Source organism: Argentina silus, assembly GCF_951799395.1.
Source record: "Argentina silus genome assembly, chromosome: 3".
NCBI classification, from domain to species: Eukaryota; Metazoa; Chordata; class Actinopteri; order Argentiniformes; family Argentinidae; genus Argentina; species Argentina silus.
In genome coordinates, this window is record NC_139657.1 from 10,762,453 (window position 1) to 10,779,064 (window position 16,612).

A 16,612-nucleotide genomic window follows, 5' to 3' on the forward strand; every position below is an offset into this window, starting at 1 on the left:
AGCTTGATTGAGAGGCAATAATCCACTACAGGGTATGAAATGGGGTCAGAGACAAATAAACCGGCATGGACAACCATGGTCCAAACATGATGTTCGATAGAAAACACATTCGATTTCAGTAAATCACACAGTGAAAAAGCCATGATGAAATATGTGAGAGCTGAGACTTCACTGCTATTTCCTTGTGAGTCTGAGCTAATTATCCCAGATTGACCAACCATCCTGTTTAGAAGACCAGTTTCAAATGCCTAAATGCAAAGTGTAACTTCAAGTGACCTTCTACCTTAATATTTAAGGTAATAATAATAATAATAGCCATTTTCAGGCACCCGTCCATCCTTTCAGATGTTGAAAATCTGCCAGATGTGTGACAGAGCCTAAGAGTATTGCAATTTAAGTTTGGCGATGTAAATAACTGTGCCCTTGCTTCCATGCCTCTCTCTGTAAAACACTCATATAATTAGACTCATCAATCAAAGCTGTTACTTTGACTGGTTGTATCCTTTGGATTACTGACCTTAAAGGTTTATTATCAGTATGGCCAGGCATACAAGATTTACAGAGCTTTTTAGACCTGGCCTTCACAATCCCTATTAATCTTGATCTCCTTCATGCCTTTTTTCATAGATACCTGAATCTACAGCAGAACATCTCCCGAAAGCCTTGTCATTCTGCCATTTGGTTGTCGTAGAGACTGTCGTAGAGAACATTCACTGACACATTTATTCAAATTTATTGAATATTGTTTATCAGACGCTGTATACCTGTCTCGTTAGTTTTGCTTTGTTCCCGCTGATTTCTGATACGTACATGCTTAATAAAGTTACGAGAAGCCATCTGCACCGGTTTGTTTCTATTCAGTTTGAAATGAATAGTAGATCAGTGTCAGTCAGAATGAAAAACAACACCACCAGTAGCAGCCAGGACTGTACGTAAACAGGAAAAGTAGAGCAGAGCAATCTGCCAAGCACTGCCCTGGGGGAGAGATACAATGTTCAGCATGGATATAATAACTGAATAAATAAAAATCTACCCCCCTATGAATGGGACAGAGGAAACATGCTGACTGGTGTCAAACAGAAGATGTAGTCTGGAGGGAGAGCAAGTAATGTATTTTTATGACCAAACGCAAAATTGTGGTTGCAATATCTGGTGATCCTGATATGGCAACAAAAAAAATATTTTTGTTTTAGTTCTTTTCACTTTTGAGGATCTCAGTCATCTCTCCAAAATGTGGAAAGTGTGGTCTTCTGTAAGCGCATGTCATGCAATTCTACATACAACATTTTCTACTCGACACAGCTTCATATGACAATAACATTTGTCCAGGATTTGAAAAATGTTATGAGTTCTTTTCACTTTTGAGCATAAGTCATCTCTCCATACGCGTTTCTTGGATTTACAGCCGCAGGGGAATATTATGAGAGTGGAGGGTCTGTCCCTCTCCTGGCAAAATGTGGCCTTTTAGAAACACATTTAATGTAATTCTAGTTTCTTTTACATGACTAATTGTGGTTACCAAACTGTACGCAGCGAGGGTGACTTTAGGCGTAGTTTAACTGCACGACCGACAGTCATGTCGCATAGTTAATTCTTTTCATTTATCTTCCTTTTAGAATTCTCGCGGTTCTTAATCCTGCCCTATGCATTATCACTATTATAACAGTATTGTTCTCAATTCAGTCCTGTCCTTATGATTGTGTGTTTGGCTATATTAGTTTTGATGTGAGTTTCAATGGTCCATTATCATCAGTGAGACAGATTTGCACTTGGGGGAAACTAAGGTACTGTTTCTTATAAAAGTGAGGCTGAACAATAAAATAACTTCATAAGATATTTGATAGTCATCAAATACCCTTCAGACAGACATAATCATACGTGTTATCTCCTTTATATCTTAGTGTTTATTAATCATGAAGTTAATTGTTGATTATGGGTGGTACCCCTAGGTTATATGATCTGTACTTTGTGTAATACATACAGTACTGTATTTGGTAATGCTTCCATATCCTTCCATAAGGATTATATCTTTAATATACCTCATATAAGAGTGAGATGATTTATAATTTGCAATGTGGGTATTACTGTATTAACTTTCAAAAGCTGTCAGTTTCCAACAACACCATAAAAGAGACGCGTCTTTCCAGCACAAATTGCCTGCTGCCACACAGGCATCAACAGCTCATGTATCGGAGGGCTATCAGCATTCTGGTAATGCTCTGTAACGTCTCCGCAGCAGACGGCCTGATTGAAGTATCAACAAAGGCATGCAGTGTGTCTGTTGATGTGCCGAGACAAACATAGAAGAGATTTGGCCTGCGTTATTAGATAAGGACAAACACACCAAGACTGTCAACATAGAGATCTGAACACAGGCTCGTAGAGAGAGAAGGTGTGAGGATTCTCATTTGACCTGAGAAGTTAATAGAAAAGGGTAAAAGAAGGAAGCACACCAGCTTGAGTAGATCTTAAATCGTATCAGTGACTGAACTACAGCCAAATACATAAATATGTGCAGCATGCCTCCCCAAGTTCCTCCTCTGATAGATGTGGTTTGATCTCTCAGACCTGTGACGGAACAATAGCCATGAGAGTCTTGGTAATAAATTGAATGAAGGTGATGGTGGAGGGTCTGATTTAAACAGGCCTGTGAGGTATTGACTCAGAGGTCTGGGCTAGTGTCTCCTGCAGTCACAGTCGAGAGGTCATGACATTTGGGAGATAATTACTGCACGAAGACTCTGAAGGGCAGAATGTTGGCCACAACTCAAACGCCCAGAGTTTGCCCACGCTCCATTTCAGAGAGCTTTTGAAGAAAATCAAGAAACAGAAGTTCAGTCCATGAAAGGTTAGAGAGACATGCAATATGTTGATTTGGCAAAATGTGCTATCCTCCACGCTGACTTTGTAAAAGCAAGAGGACGTTTTAAGTGAAGTCATATATCATCAACTTCATAGTTAGCACATTCATTTCCAAGAAGTCGTCTTTGTCTTGTTTTGTCATACACAATTCAGAATATTTTCACAGATCTATAATTCAAATAGCCTGCTACTTTTGAGAAGTAGATGCAGATGTAATGATGGAATAACTTTGGCATAATAGTGGGCACACCAAATCACTGTTCCTGTATGGGCCAAAAACCACGTGGTGACTTTCATCCCCAAAGGTGGTCACTATGCTCATTGCGGATTATCAATGTAAACAAAATGTCTTCATCCTGAGTAATATTCCAATGTATACAATAAAGAACACACAAACAACACTCATCCTATGCGACTGACATCACATATCATATGATCACACAGGAGCAACAGTGGGAAGATCGACCCCACCTGAGGAAGTCTTAAAGGGCACTCCTGGGGGCTTTCCACAAATCTGAGCCTCCACTCCTCTGTTATCCACTCTCATTAATAATGGAGGACAGTTAATGCCTGCAGTATGAGAGCCCTCACAGGAGAGCCCACAGGAGGCAGACAGAAGATCAGTGGTCAAGGAAAAAAGTACAACATCAAAGCAGAGATGATGCAGACTGAACTGTTTTGTAAAACTCTGTTTATTGACATTTAATTCCACATAGAGTGTATATACCTGTACATAAACAAACAGTGCAGTAAAATACTGCAGATATCCGTTGATCTACCACCTGAGTGAACAACCTGTGTAACAAATATAGCTCAACCTCAGAATGTCCCGTCAATAAAGTCAAAGTGACAATTCAGGTTGGGAGTGTAAACACCTTAAAAACAAGTGCCAGATTCCTGGAGCGAGTGAGTCAGAAAGCAGGTATGTGTGTGTGTGTGTGTGTGTGTGTGTGTGTGTGTGTGTGAGTCATGCCTTGGCCTCCACCAGTCCTCAGGATGAGCTCCCTCAGGCTAGGGTCTGAACCAGCACTCCTTTCATCCCTCAGCACACCTCATAGAAGACGTCGGCGTGGCGTGGCGTGGCCTTGCCTTGGTAAACTGAATCACACTAACGCAGCTCGGAATAACACGGCCGTCAGCCCTCGGGAACAGAATCTCTTCTGGTGGAGGAAAACCACCAGAGGCACAGGAGGAGAGCTGAATATTCAGATTTCAGAGTAAACAGTGGATGCGAGTACAGAGGAATGGAAATAGTATGAGTACAGAGGAATGGAAATATCAGGGGAGAAAAATGTAGTCTAAAAGAGAGGAGAGAGAGAAGACGAGCAGGAGAGAAAAGCAGCGTGTGTCACAGGAGGTGAGTAGAAGAGGCAGCTTTGACGAAAAAGATACCTGAAGGAGTCAGATATGGACACAGAGTGGGACACAGACCCAGGCACAGTATGGGTACGTACGGTGATTCATTATCTTGGCGTAGCGCACGAGCCAGCATGCCGACGATGGAAGAAGCGAGGCAGACTGGTCTACATAGAGTTTCATCTCTATAGGCCCACCTGCACTGTGAGGATAGGCTGAGGCTAAAAATAGTCCCACCACAGCCTAGACCGCATCATGGCATCCACACAGCCTGCGGAGGAACTATTGATCTCCGTACTGATAGGACTGATCTACTCACATTGAATTACGATTAGGGGAGCAACAACGGCACTCTGTATCACGGTTCGAAGCGGTGTATCGGGAAAAAAACAAGCTCAATTTACAATTTACATTTCAAACTCAATGTTACGATCATCATACTTAGCCATCATCATTTGATGTTGTTTATTGGATTGCTTTCATGTATAACATTATGTGCAATAATCTGTTGTTGTTTTGTATCAACTAGAAATTAGGGTGTCGTGGAAATCTATTACTTAATCGATAAAGAGAGTACTGACAAATGACTTGAAACTTCTAGAAGCTTTATTTTAATGCTGCAGCAGAGAGCCCCGTTAAGACACGCTAAGTAAGCATGTGACCCCAAATGACCCCCCCGAACATCAGTGGCACGCCTCTTTATATAGTTAGTTCTGCTCATACAGTATTTTGAGATACAACAGGATATTAAAAACAGGTCAGATGGTTCCCAGCACTTAATGCTAGCAGTTTATGATCAAACGTATCTGGTTGGACAGTATCTTGTTTTGGTTGGACGGTCTCCAAATATTAATTAAGGAGACCTTGAGTGCTTCCAGTCGGACAGTAAGCACTTCAAAGGCCATCTTTTGCACACAACCTTTGCGCACAACTTTTGCAAAATTACAGCAGTTCAACAGTCCAGTGAAAATACAGTACAGTATAAAGTTATCTATCACACGTGTGCTAATTGAACACACATAGAAAGTAATGAAAGCTAAGGATACATGGGGAAATACAGTACATTTCCGGACAGTGTTCTCTCTTTCCTTCTTCAATAGCCTACCTGGGCTGTATGTTCAGTAGATCTAATAGACAGACCTGAGGCGAATAATCACTCTTAACCTCTGAATGATTCAGAGAGATTGGCATGCTGGGAAGCTAGCTAAGCAAACTGCCTTTTATTTCCCCCAGTGACACTTGACTCCAGTCCTGGGGATCTCCATTCAGTGAGCGGGAGAGAGAAAGAGAGGGGGGATAGGGTTTTAGCTGCTGTTAAAACAATGCCTCCCAGACTCCCATTCTCCTGCCATATGGCACACCTCTGCCTCTCTCCTCAGCCAATGCCTGCAAACATACCTCCAGTGTGTGCGCAGTTTAAAAACACCACACTGCCATCACTACGATTAACATGCTTGACAGGCTATATACCAACAGTGATCGGTGACTGCCTTCCTCATCTGTGTCGATGTAGCAAAGGTAAGCTAATCTAAGCTAACACAGCCTCACGTTCTAACGTCACCTTCCCTTTCCAGGTCAGGCCAGGTCCATTACTCTGTTTCATCAGGTGGCATAGCTAAGCTCAGCTCGGATCACCAGAGGCAGCGTTGGAGCCACGCTTTTTACCTAAAGGGCACATTTTGTACATCTGTTTCTCTCTTGTTCTCTTCATCCGGAATTGGCACTCAGGGATGTAACAGTGTTGGCATCACAAACCCATTGAATCATCATGTTGGCCTTTGACTTCATTTTCCAGAGGAAAGTCCAATTGATTTGTCAAAAAACCCAGGATAACATATCAGTTCAGCACAGTCAGCTTAAACGTAATAAACTAAGTATGAGCATGAATCAGTAACATTACTTTTTGTGACTAAATTGAGCAGCTTGTTTGGTTCTGGCAGAGAGACGAGGGGCAGCGCAGCTGTCTGCTTTTGTGCGTGTCAGATGCTCTGTGTCACAGCACAGACACCCCCAAGAGACCCCCCCCCCCCTCCACACACACACAAACACACAAGCAGTCACACACGCACGCACGCACGCAGCCATGTTACACAGTTAACCCTTCTCAATTCACATCTGCTCACGCCTGTTCCAGGTCTGGGCCAACCTAACCAAATATGCTGCCTTTTAGCCAATACCCACGGATAAATATAACCATCATAAGGCTGTAACTCATCAGTGGACCATTATTGAATCTGGGCACTGTTCAGGACTAGGCACATGTCATCCATCGGCACATATTCTATTTACATATCATCATTAGAACAACCGCTGTAATGTCGTGGATGAAATTAGCTGAAAAAGATGCAAAGACTGAGTGCACTGCTTTGTGATTGTGTCCTCTGTGCTCCTACTCTGCCATTATCCAGTGAGGCGTTCGTCGGCACAGGCAGAGGGCTCTCCCTCTCTCTCCCTCCCTCTCGCTCCCTCTCTCTCCCTTCCTCCCGCTGTTGTCTTCCTGCTACCTCAGAGGACAAAGACTGCAGGCTGAGACAGAGCGGGAGACAGGTGGGCAGGGGAGGGGAAGGGGAGGAGAGGGGAGGGGTATGTGTGTTAGCCTCTCTCTTAGGACCCAGACAACAGGCCTCCCGTGGCCAGACATCCACCATCAACTTCATGAATCACCTGCACTGATCTCTGGCAGGCAGCTGGCGGTGGCAGTCTGAGATGTTGTTCGAGGAGAGACCAGCCGGCACTGACCTACCTGTGCTAAAACATGTTGTATCAATGTAGTAAACAGCCTAAGAGGCAGAACACTAGCCCTATCTCTCTTCAAATTCCTGGAGCTGCAGTATGCTTAGGTTAGAGCACTAAAATGTGTGTGTGAGCAGCCTCTCTGCTCACACACAATGTGTGAGATGAATCACAATAGTCACCTCTGCACACATATGTATATATATATACATATATATGAAGATATATACATATATCTTTATCATTGTTCTAGCTCCTTCGCTGTGTCACTGTTATAAGGTGGTTGCTGTTAGTGTTTGTCATTTAACATAGAGTAGCTTGTTGGTCCTTGCTCCAGCCTCTCTCTTTGTCTCCTCCATGTGTTCATCCTGATGCTCTCCAGAGACACTCATCTCATCTCATCGCTGCACTGACACACACACACAAAGAAGGGAGACTGATTGCACGAATGAATTGCTGCTGGTGCAATCTGCAGGCCCAGCCACACGTGTGACAACAGGAGGTATCCAATCACCAATCACCACGGGAGTAAGATGGAATAAATAAATACTATTAACTCCAGTGTCAGACTCATGGCTGATGTAACACACAAGACACACATACACATACATACATACACACACACACACACACACACACACACACACACACACACATAAACAAAGCAATGCAATTCAATCATCCACCCGGCGGAAAACTAAAATTATGCTCCAGTGGAACACAGCCAGATGGGAGTGGCAAATTAGACTTAGATGAATTAAACATTCAATGGGAGATTTTTAACTCAGAAAAAAAAACAATAACAAACCCGCCTTTGTGCAGTGCAAATCCATTACACACAGCTCTTCAAGCTCTCTCACTCTCGGCCTTTCTCAGTTTTCATAAGAGGATTTGTTCAACTGTGAGCCATGGCACACCTGAGAGTAAGAGAGCTTTGTCACTCCTTTCAACTCAAAGATGAAAGACAGAGTGCACAAGAAAGAGAGAGAGAGAGAGAGAGAGACACACACACACACACACACACACAGAGAGAGCTATGCGAACAGACAGCGAACAGACGCCATACTCTCACCACAGCTCAAGTGGCCCTCTTTGCTGGCTCCTGAGCTACATTTGCACAATTACCACAGGGTCTTATGTTTCTCTGAGAGCAAGGCACTGATTTGGAGGAGTGCAGATAGCTTTCCTCAGTGGCCACCCCCAGTAGACTCCTAGAGATCAATCCACAGCGGTAAACACAAAGAAAGGAAGTACATCCTAGCTCAGTGTTCAGTGGAGAAAACATTCACTTCACATCACACCACACCGTCACTCAGACAAGAGCACAGTAGCCAAACAACACATCTTCATGTTACAGTGTTTTGCCTGGTATATGGAGCGGAGCGGTACGCCTCAATACACAAGTGGAATAAGAAACAGCTCTTACTTCATTTGTGAAATAATACCAACTGCTCAACTGTATTGAAATGCAATGACTAGTGTCCTTTGAAACAACATGTTCATTCAATAGAGTTACTAGATTAATTACACGACACTACAGGAGTACAGTGGCAACAAACTGTTAAATGTGACCAAATGGGAAACATGATTATGCTGTAACTAAATCTGGGGGACTGGAGTCTGTTCTCCATTGTGTGTGACAGAGGACAAATTAGGGGATCATTTTGATTCATGTCACATCTTTGTGAACATGCTGAATCCTATCAGGCTCCATTCATCAACTCCTACCTGCTTCTTCCCAGAGCTGTTCACCTCCAGCAACAGAGCTTTGTCTTGTGGACGCAGTGACGGCATTTTGCCCACTGTAATGCAAGCCTACGTATAAGTTTGTAGGAGGGAGAAAAATACACAGAAATGGAACGAACACCACTTGAAACCCATTTCCTGAAATAGGTCTTGGGACAGAGGGAGAGCTGAGGGCCAGACGACGCAAGTCGTCCACGGTGTCCTTCTGCCTCATGGACACAGGACCTGGTGTGGGATCGGTGCTGTGAATGAGGCTGCCCTCTTGAATGAACCTGATGAATGAAATTCAATGAAGCGTAAAAGCAGGCCATATGAAAAGTGATCAGTCTACAAGCCATGACCACCCCTAGAGAACCCCCCTGGAGTCCTTAGGGAGAGCAGTGGCCATGCATAGTTCCCGGGTTAGGGCTGTGACGGATGGCCTCTGTACCAGGAGAGTGGGGGAAGGGGTTCAATGACAGAGGAGAGAAGGAGGAGGCCATTTCTATCAATGAAGATATGAATGCTCTCTTTAGAAATACATTTGTGTGTGAGGGAGAGAGAGCGAAGAGAGAGAGAGAGCATGCATGCTTGTGTGTATGTGTGTGTGTGTGTGTGTGTGTGTGTGTGTGTGTGTGTGTGCATGCGCGTGCGCGTGTGTGTGGTCACAGCAGGGGACGGAGTGGTGTGAAGTGTGCTCACACAGAGACGATAGAAAGAGACTGGCTTATGTCATTAGCCATCAGAAACAGCAGGACGCGAGGAGGAAAAACAGTCAAATGAGCAGAACAGCGTGATAAATGTCCAAGCTCTCGTCTCTCTGAACAGCAGTGTCCACATTAAAAGCCTTCGGAAGAAGAGAGCCCACAGAGGAGGTGGGGAAACAAACTCTGCAGAAGACTCAATCAATAACATCTAGAGAACACGGAGACATTGAGGATAAGAGAAATAGCCAAAGTGGAGAGGGAGCGAGAGATCATTAGCTCAAGAAACCCTGCAGGGGAGCGTTGTGGAACGAGAGAGATGCTGTAGAGGAGAGGAGTAACCTGCAGAGAGGAGAGATACGGCAGAAGAGAGACAGAGAGAAAGAGAGTTAGGGAGTGAGAGAGAGAGGCGGGGGAGGGGGAAGAGGAGGAGGAGGAGAGGAGGGGGCTAGTGATGCCTCAGCCAGATAGCCATGGACATTAGAGCCAGCTGGGCAGAGCTCACGTGACGAGGGGCGTCTTAGCGCCCGGTCGGCACTTAGCTGTGCTCTGAGCCGCTGCTGCTCTGGCTCTGCTGCCTGGCCTGGCCGTCACGCCTGTCAGACCATGTATGATTTCATGTCTGTCCCCTGCCTGGCTTACATACCCATACCACTCCGATGATAGTCCTTAATCTCCAGCACAGCAGTACCTCTGACCTGGCCGGAGGCACCACACACGCACACAGGCATAATTCAGACATCAGAGAGGGGAGGGGTGAAATCATGACTGCCGGCAACCGTACTGGAATGTCTTTACTGTACAGATGACGGAGAGGGCAGGCGGTTGAGTGAAGATAATCTCCTCCAGACTCCCGACGAGGAGGAAGACAAAGGGAGGGGGGGGTGTCTTCACCTCAGCAACATGCACTGTACTGTACATGAGCCATATAGTCAGAGGAGTTTTCGCCATGGACAGTGAATGGGGACGAGCTGTGTTGTTCAGTCATTGTGGGCATAGCGGTAGCAGCATATCTCTTGTGTTCTCTCATTAGTCTGCAGAGGCTCAGGGCTCCGGAGTAGAGAGACACACAAAGGCTGGATTCTCTCCTGCAGTAGTAGAGAGCCCTGAGGCCCAAAGACCAGCAGGAGCAGAGGGACGAGGAGGAAGAGAGGTACTATAGGTCCTGGGGGGCGGGGGGGGGGGGGGGGGGGTACGGGACATTGGCACTAGGACATTTCTAGTCTGCCAATACACATGCACCACAGGGGAGGCTGCTGGAGGCAGAAATGGAGGAAGGAGGATGGGGCTCATTGTAATGCATAGAATGGAATGAGGAATGGTATCAAACACACTAAACCCCCTGCGTGGACACAGAGACACTAACATGCATATTATATCCCAAAACACACACAGCGAGGATAACACACTGCCTGAAAAATACTAAAAAGCCCCGACCCAGAGAATACCCCATTGTTGAACGTGTCAAAAACCACAAAAGGAAACCAAATCCTATGGTAACAGATACGTTGAGTCCACCATTTCAGCTATAATTGAGACCAGAGGCTGATCACAAACTGCTTTTGAAGCTCAGATATGGTTCTCTCTATATGGCTTGAGGCAGTGCATAATACAGTAGACGGTAGATAATCATCTACCTTTCCAGTATTTTAGTATTTACGTGTCGTCATCAGAGAGCAGAGAGGTTTCTTCCCCCCCTGGAGTAGAGTAAAGGGCTGCCCTGGCCCTTTCCTTCCCTCTGAGGGTTTCAGTGCACCATGTTAAGTCATTTATGATGCCACTGGAGCATATAAACATCACCAACAAGCTGTGCAATCTGTTTGTACTTCCATGGCCAGAGGCACTCTCCTATTACTCTGCACCTAGGCCTGAGTGAAGCTCTATAAGGCTGTTAGCCCCAGCTATGGACCATCCCTCTCATTCTCTCTCTCTCTCTCTCTCTCTATGTATCCATAGGTCCTAGTGTTCTGTTGCCTGGCCTCTGTAGAGCAGAGGAGGATTAGTATTCATGCCCCCAGCTGGAGCTTCACCTCTGACCCCTCTGTGATGTCACTCTCACACAATGGAGGACACGCCAGACCATTATCGATACACTGACAGTGTGTGAGAGTGAGCTTCATGCCTGCTGTCCATCCAGCCCACATACACACACACGTTCTCTCATTGCTGCTCATTAAGAAAGCTGCCATTTGTGTATGCGACTAGTTCAGTGGCTTGTCTGCCACTAAGTCCTTTTATGAATCCCCAATGCAGGTCAGTCAGAGTTTCATTCTCCTACCACTAGAGTAACAGAGCCATATAAGAGTAATGAAATTATCAGGAGGTTACAGACCCCATCAGAACACAATAAAACATTTTTTTTTTAAAAAGGCACGCCTCTTAACCCTGGCATGATGCGTCGAAGAGTCTCCCATTATCGCCTCTGAGTGATGATGGCAAGTGGCTGCTGTCTGGGATAAAAACACATGAAATCCAGATCCGCAGAGCCTGCATGCTCTTCCCCCTGTGTTCCAATGTACAGGCATTCCAATGATGTCATCCTGGAGCGCACGCAGCGCCAGGGCAGCCAATGGCAGCGCCGCTGCACCATGACGCTGGTAAACACAGGCGACGTACTCCCGAGGTTACTCCTCATGCAACATTCAGGCCTAGCACACATTTTAATCTTTAATACACAGCATAGCAACAGTGTGGCAGCGTGATCTCTCCAGTGATCGCTCCTTCATCGCTGGCTGACACATGACTATCTGGCAACACGCTCCTGAGGTCCTGACAGGAGAGCGTGAGAGCAGACAGTGAGAGAGAGAGAGAGAGAGGGGGGGGGGGGGGGCAGTCTGCTTCAGCACTGCACCACAAGCAGCATGAGCGGCTTGGAGTCACCAGAGACTACCAAAGTGTCAGACAGGCCAGAGAGGAAGCAACTCCAGCACTAGAGAGCAGGGACAAGGCGTCTGGTGTGTACCGTACAGAACCAGTGCTGGGATGACAATGCAAAAATGCTGACCCGAAATATAACGAAAAAACTGTGTTGACAATGAGTTGAATGTATTAAAGACATCATTTAACCTTTCTCTTCCATGTAAAAAGCGCAGGCCAGGTCCTGGTGCATTAGTCCACAAGCAGAAGCGGTGATTTAATGACTTGAAAATATGATATCAATTCAATCCTCATATGCAAAAGCCATGTGAAACAGTGACAGTGACAGAATGAGCTTCTTAGGAAGCCATTCCATTCAAGGACTTCCAACCCCATTCACACGTGCAGACTGGTCACTATAGTGTCAAAGCACAAACAATGCATGAAAGATAGAAGACAGGAAAGCGATTTCATTTTTCAATCACAATTAGCTATTCTTAGGCTTATAAAAGGTTGTGTTTCACAGTGAGGCACAGATGAAAGCCTCTTCGGGGTGGAGTACACAGAAGCCTTGGACGTTTACCATGAGAAGCCTTTGTGAGGGAAAGGGAAACTGGGTCAGGGGGATAGTGGGACAGATTCAGGCTAGCAGTGGTCTCTAATAAGGGGGTGTGGTATTAGTCACCTCAACACCAGCATGCTCAAATATCATTCAGGGAGTAAAAAAAACATATTGTCTATGTCACTGTGAGCAGCCATGGTTCGGTCATTGTTGGAGCTTCTGCAGTGGGACATCCTGACTGAAGTGATTTCACATTTTGGCCGTGTTACCGGGGAGTCACCGTAGCAACAGCTGAGACGCTGGCACCATGTTTAAATGTAAACCCCCCAATCCCCCTGCCTGCCTTATCACCAAGGAGACAGCCCACTGGACAGGCTGTGCAGCAGCCTCTTGGGAAAATGTTCCTTTCACTCCCAGGGTCTCTTGTCAAGAGAGTCTACCCTAATGCTTCTACAAAGGGGTCACTGTATGACATCCTCTGTCATCCAATATTGTCTCACCGTGTTCAGTGCCAAAATAGTCTAAGCAAATGATTACTGGTCTGGATTATTCAGTGGTAGTTGCAGTCAGGTTAAAACTGATCTATCATGTTGTTGGTCTATGTCTACGCCTGATTTAATCTGATAATACATCTGAAAAGAGTTGTTTGTCTCAGTTACGTCGTCCATGAAAGTCTATCCAACATTTCAATTTGGAGTTCAAATTAACAACTTCTCCCAGACCCAGACACAAACCTGAACCACTTTGTTTTTAAAGGAATAATATAGTACTACACATTGCTCTGAAAGACTCTGTAGGGTTGCAAGAAAATACTAAACATCTATTATAACACCAGGACCAATCATACACTGACAGTGTGTATAATTAGCTATACACGTGGGATGGAGCACAACCATCTGGGCATTTACCAAATTACCAATCACATGTTAAGAACGTTACCAGTATACTACCGTTGCTGTTTCAAACTAACAATCTTCTTACTCTAATTAGAGAGAAATAGTAACAGTGCCCTTTATGTATCACACATTCTCTTTCTCCGCCGTAAAATTGTGATTATATGAAATGTTTTGCAAAGTTTTGGTAAAGCAGCCCCATAGAGACATTAGATAGGGACAGTTTCTGGGATGCAACCATGCAATATGCACTCAAGGTCTTCGTGTCTGTGCGCAGATTCACCTGGGAGGGAAACAACTTTTAAAAAGACAGAGTAAACAACCTGAGAAGAAAGTAACAACCTGAGAAGAAAGGTCCTCGTCAGGGTCTTAAATAATACATCTGCCTGCCAAGACTAAATTAGAATAATGTTGCTATGTTTTGCTTTATGACCTCAGCACACTACTTTGAATTTCATTACATCTCAGTTGAGTATACTCTTACTCTGCTCTTGTCCAATCTAAATGCTAACAACTACTAGTGTACTGAAGATAGTGTTTCAACAAGAAAGCCTATTGGACAAACATGTATGCAATCCAGGTGTCACTGACCAAAAGTGTGTGTGTGTATATATATGTACACTGGTTGTCTGCGTCTCATAGATAAACATACTCCCTGTCTCCCTTAAATCTTCTAACTTCCTCTTGTGTAAAAGTCCTGCTGTCTGCCTGATGTGGCCTGTCTGCTATTCAATATGACCTAGAGATGTGAGGAGCCTTTCAATTCCCAGCCATCACCGGTGCTGCAGTACTGCATCAGAGAGCAGAAGAGGCCTGGGGCAAGGGGGATGGCAGGGGCTTCCGTCAAACCACAGCTAGATCTACAGGCCTGTTGGATGATGAGCACTCACTCTCTCATCCCACAAATATAGAGGCGAGATCCATTATTCATTGGAGTAAAAGTTAAGGTCATGCATTATGGCTCTTAATGCTTTAAAAAGATGGGAGACTTTTTTTACATCTCCATTTGAAGGGCCCATCCTTTCCCTAGTTCAGAACTGGGAAAATGACATTGGTGATGATAGCATCCAACACACAGGTAGCAAAACTCAAAGCTGCGATGGTTCACCTGTGCTACCTGGATGTCAGAGGAAGGAGGCCAGAAGCAACCCTGAATTTGGAACAGTTTAGGGATACGATCAGAGTGTAATGAAAACAGGTCCATGGGGGATTTAATCTCAGCACAGAGTGGGAACGGGATATGTGCAAGGGGGTGAAAGTGAAAGAGAGAGCGAAAGAAAGACAGAGAGAGAGAGAGACAGTGACCTAGTTACGCCTTTCACTGCTCAATGCTCATGCACTCCCCAGCCTAGGTGTCCTGGAATCCCGGGTGTCTTTGGCAGGCTGGCAGCCTGGGAGGAAGGGCAGAGTGAGAACTAAATGAGGAACATGCTCCCTGGCCTTCCACTGGCATGGTGAGTCAGGTGGACGACTCCTTTGCCACATCCTTGCTCGGCCAGGTTAGAAAGGCACTTTCTGCTACATCACTCCTTCCCTTCATCCCCATGACGTCACTGAGCCCCCTTGGCACACAGCTCTGCTGCATAACGGCACACCTGCCGGCTTCACATCACAGCCCCCCCTGGCCCAGCTCCAGCTCAGCCCCCCACAAGACTCTAGAAGGAATACAGGCGGCTTTAACACAGCCTGTTTAAGCTGGTCCTTCTGGAACCGCTCTCACTACACAGTGTAGTTTGGAGACTCTCTCGTATCATCATTTCTAGCTGGAGAATATTAGTCCAAAAGAGTTACTGTATAGCCAAGTGAAAAGTCAAAAATAAAAAACTGAAGAATTACAGCAACCAGGGATTTTGCTGGAACTTTGTATGTAAGGTGTCCCTGAACCTTTGTTATTTTGTCCTTGATAAGTCTTCAGGAGCATTAGTTTGATGTCTTTATGTGTTGGAAAGTTTTAAGAGGGCCCACTAGGGATTCCCACAGTCCCGGAGACAGCTCTCTCCCACGACTTCAGAGGATCCAGAAACGACACAGACGTACTGTAATTGATTCTGATGGGCCCTCCCCCATATCTTTATTTCAAGCTGAACATAAAATGGAGGAACCATCAAAGCAAGACTAGCAGCTGAGAAACAAAGGAAGAAGAAGAAGCCAGTGCCTTACAGTGTACTTCTGTGTTTCCCCTTTCATGAAATCAATCTCCCTTTACTTTGTTGCAAACTTTACGTGGTTTTTGTTCCCGTTCTATATCTACAGTGAACTGTACAGGCTCATATCTGTTGCAGTTCAACAAATCATTCCTGAGCAACAATATAGCTTATAACAATATGTTCTGAGAAATAAGAACAGGATTCTATTGACAGATCTACCAATAAAACCTGTAGATTGATGGCCCATTGCCATCTACATTCATTTGATTGTCAGATGATGGAATTAAACCATTATAGCAAACACACTCTCCAGTGATGTCCATAATACAGGTATGATGTATTCCCTCCTCTATAGTGAACTGTTAATAAAAGCACATCATTTTTTCTACAATAGGTGGGCCTACATTCTACTGTGCCTACATTGACTCATGGTCTCTTCTGCATGTTACTTTCTGACAACTGGGTCAGTCCACGTTGTTTAAATAACAAAGGAACGTTTACAAAATGTGCGTTACCAAAGTCAAGCACTTGCCGGTGTAATTTGGAAATTGCATGCGATAAAACCTTTGAAGTGAATGTTAGTCAACTAAGGTTTGGTTGCCTATTCATATCAATGGTGGTTGTAATAGCCATAATGTCATTTGGAAATATACTTCGTGAAAATTGTGGCTGACAAGCTATTCTTCACAACCCCACTGTTGCACTAAAATCACGTTCACTGTTGTACTGTAGAAAGAGACAGTCTTCCCGAGGGTTCAAGTCACAATACAAGAT

General features: G+C 44.9%; 1 protein-coding gene across 2 annotated transcripts in view; it reads right to left on the reverse strand.

Annotated features, from left to right (window-relative positions):
- frmd5a (FERM domain containing 5a) overlaps positions 1-16,612 on the reverse strand; it is a gene marked incomplete at both ends in the record, with an annotated part of 57,656 nt that overhangs the window by 40,232 nt on the left and 812 nt on the right. The window lies entirely within an intron of this gene.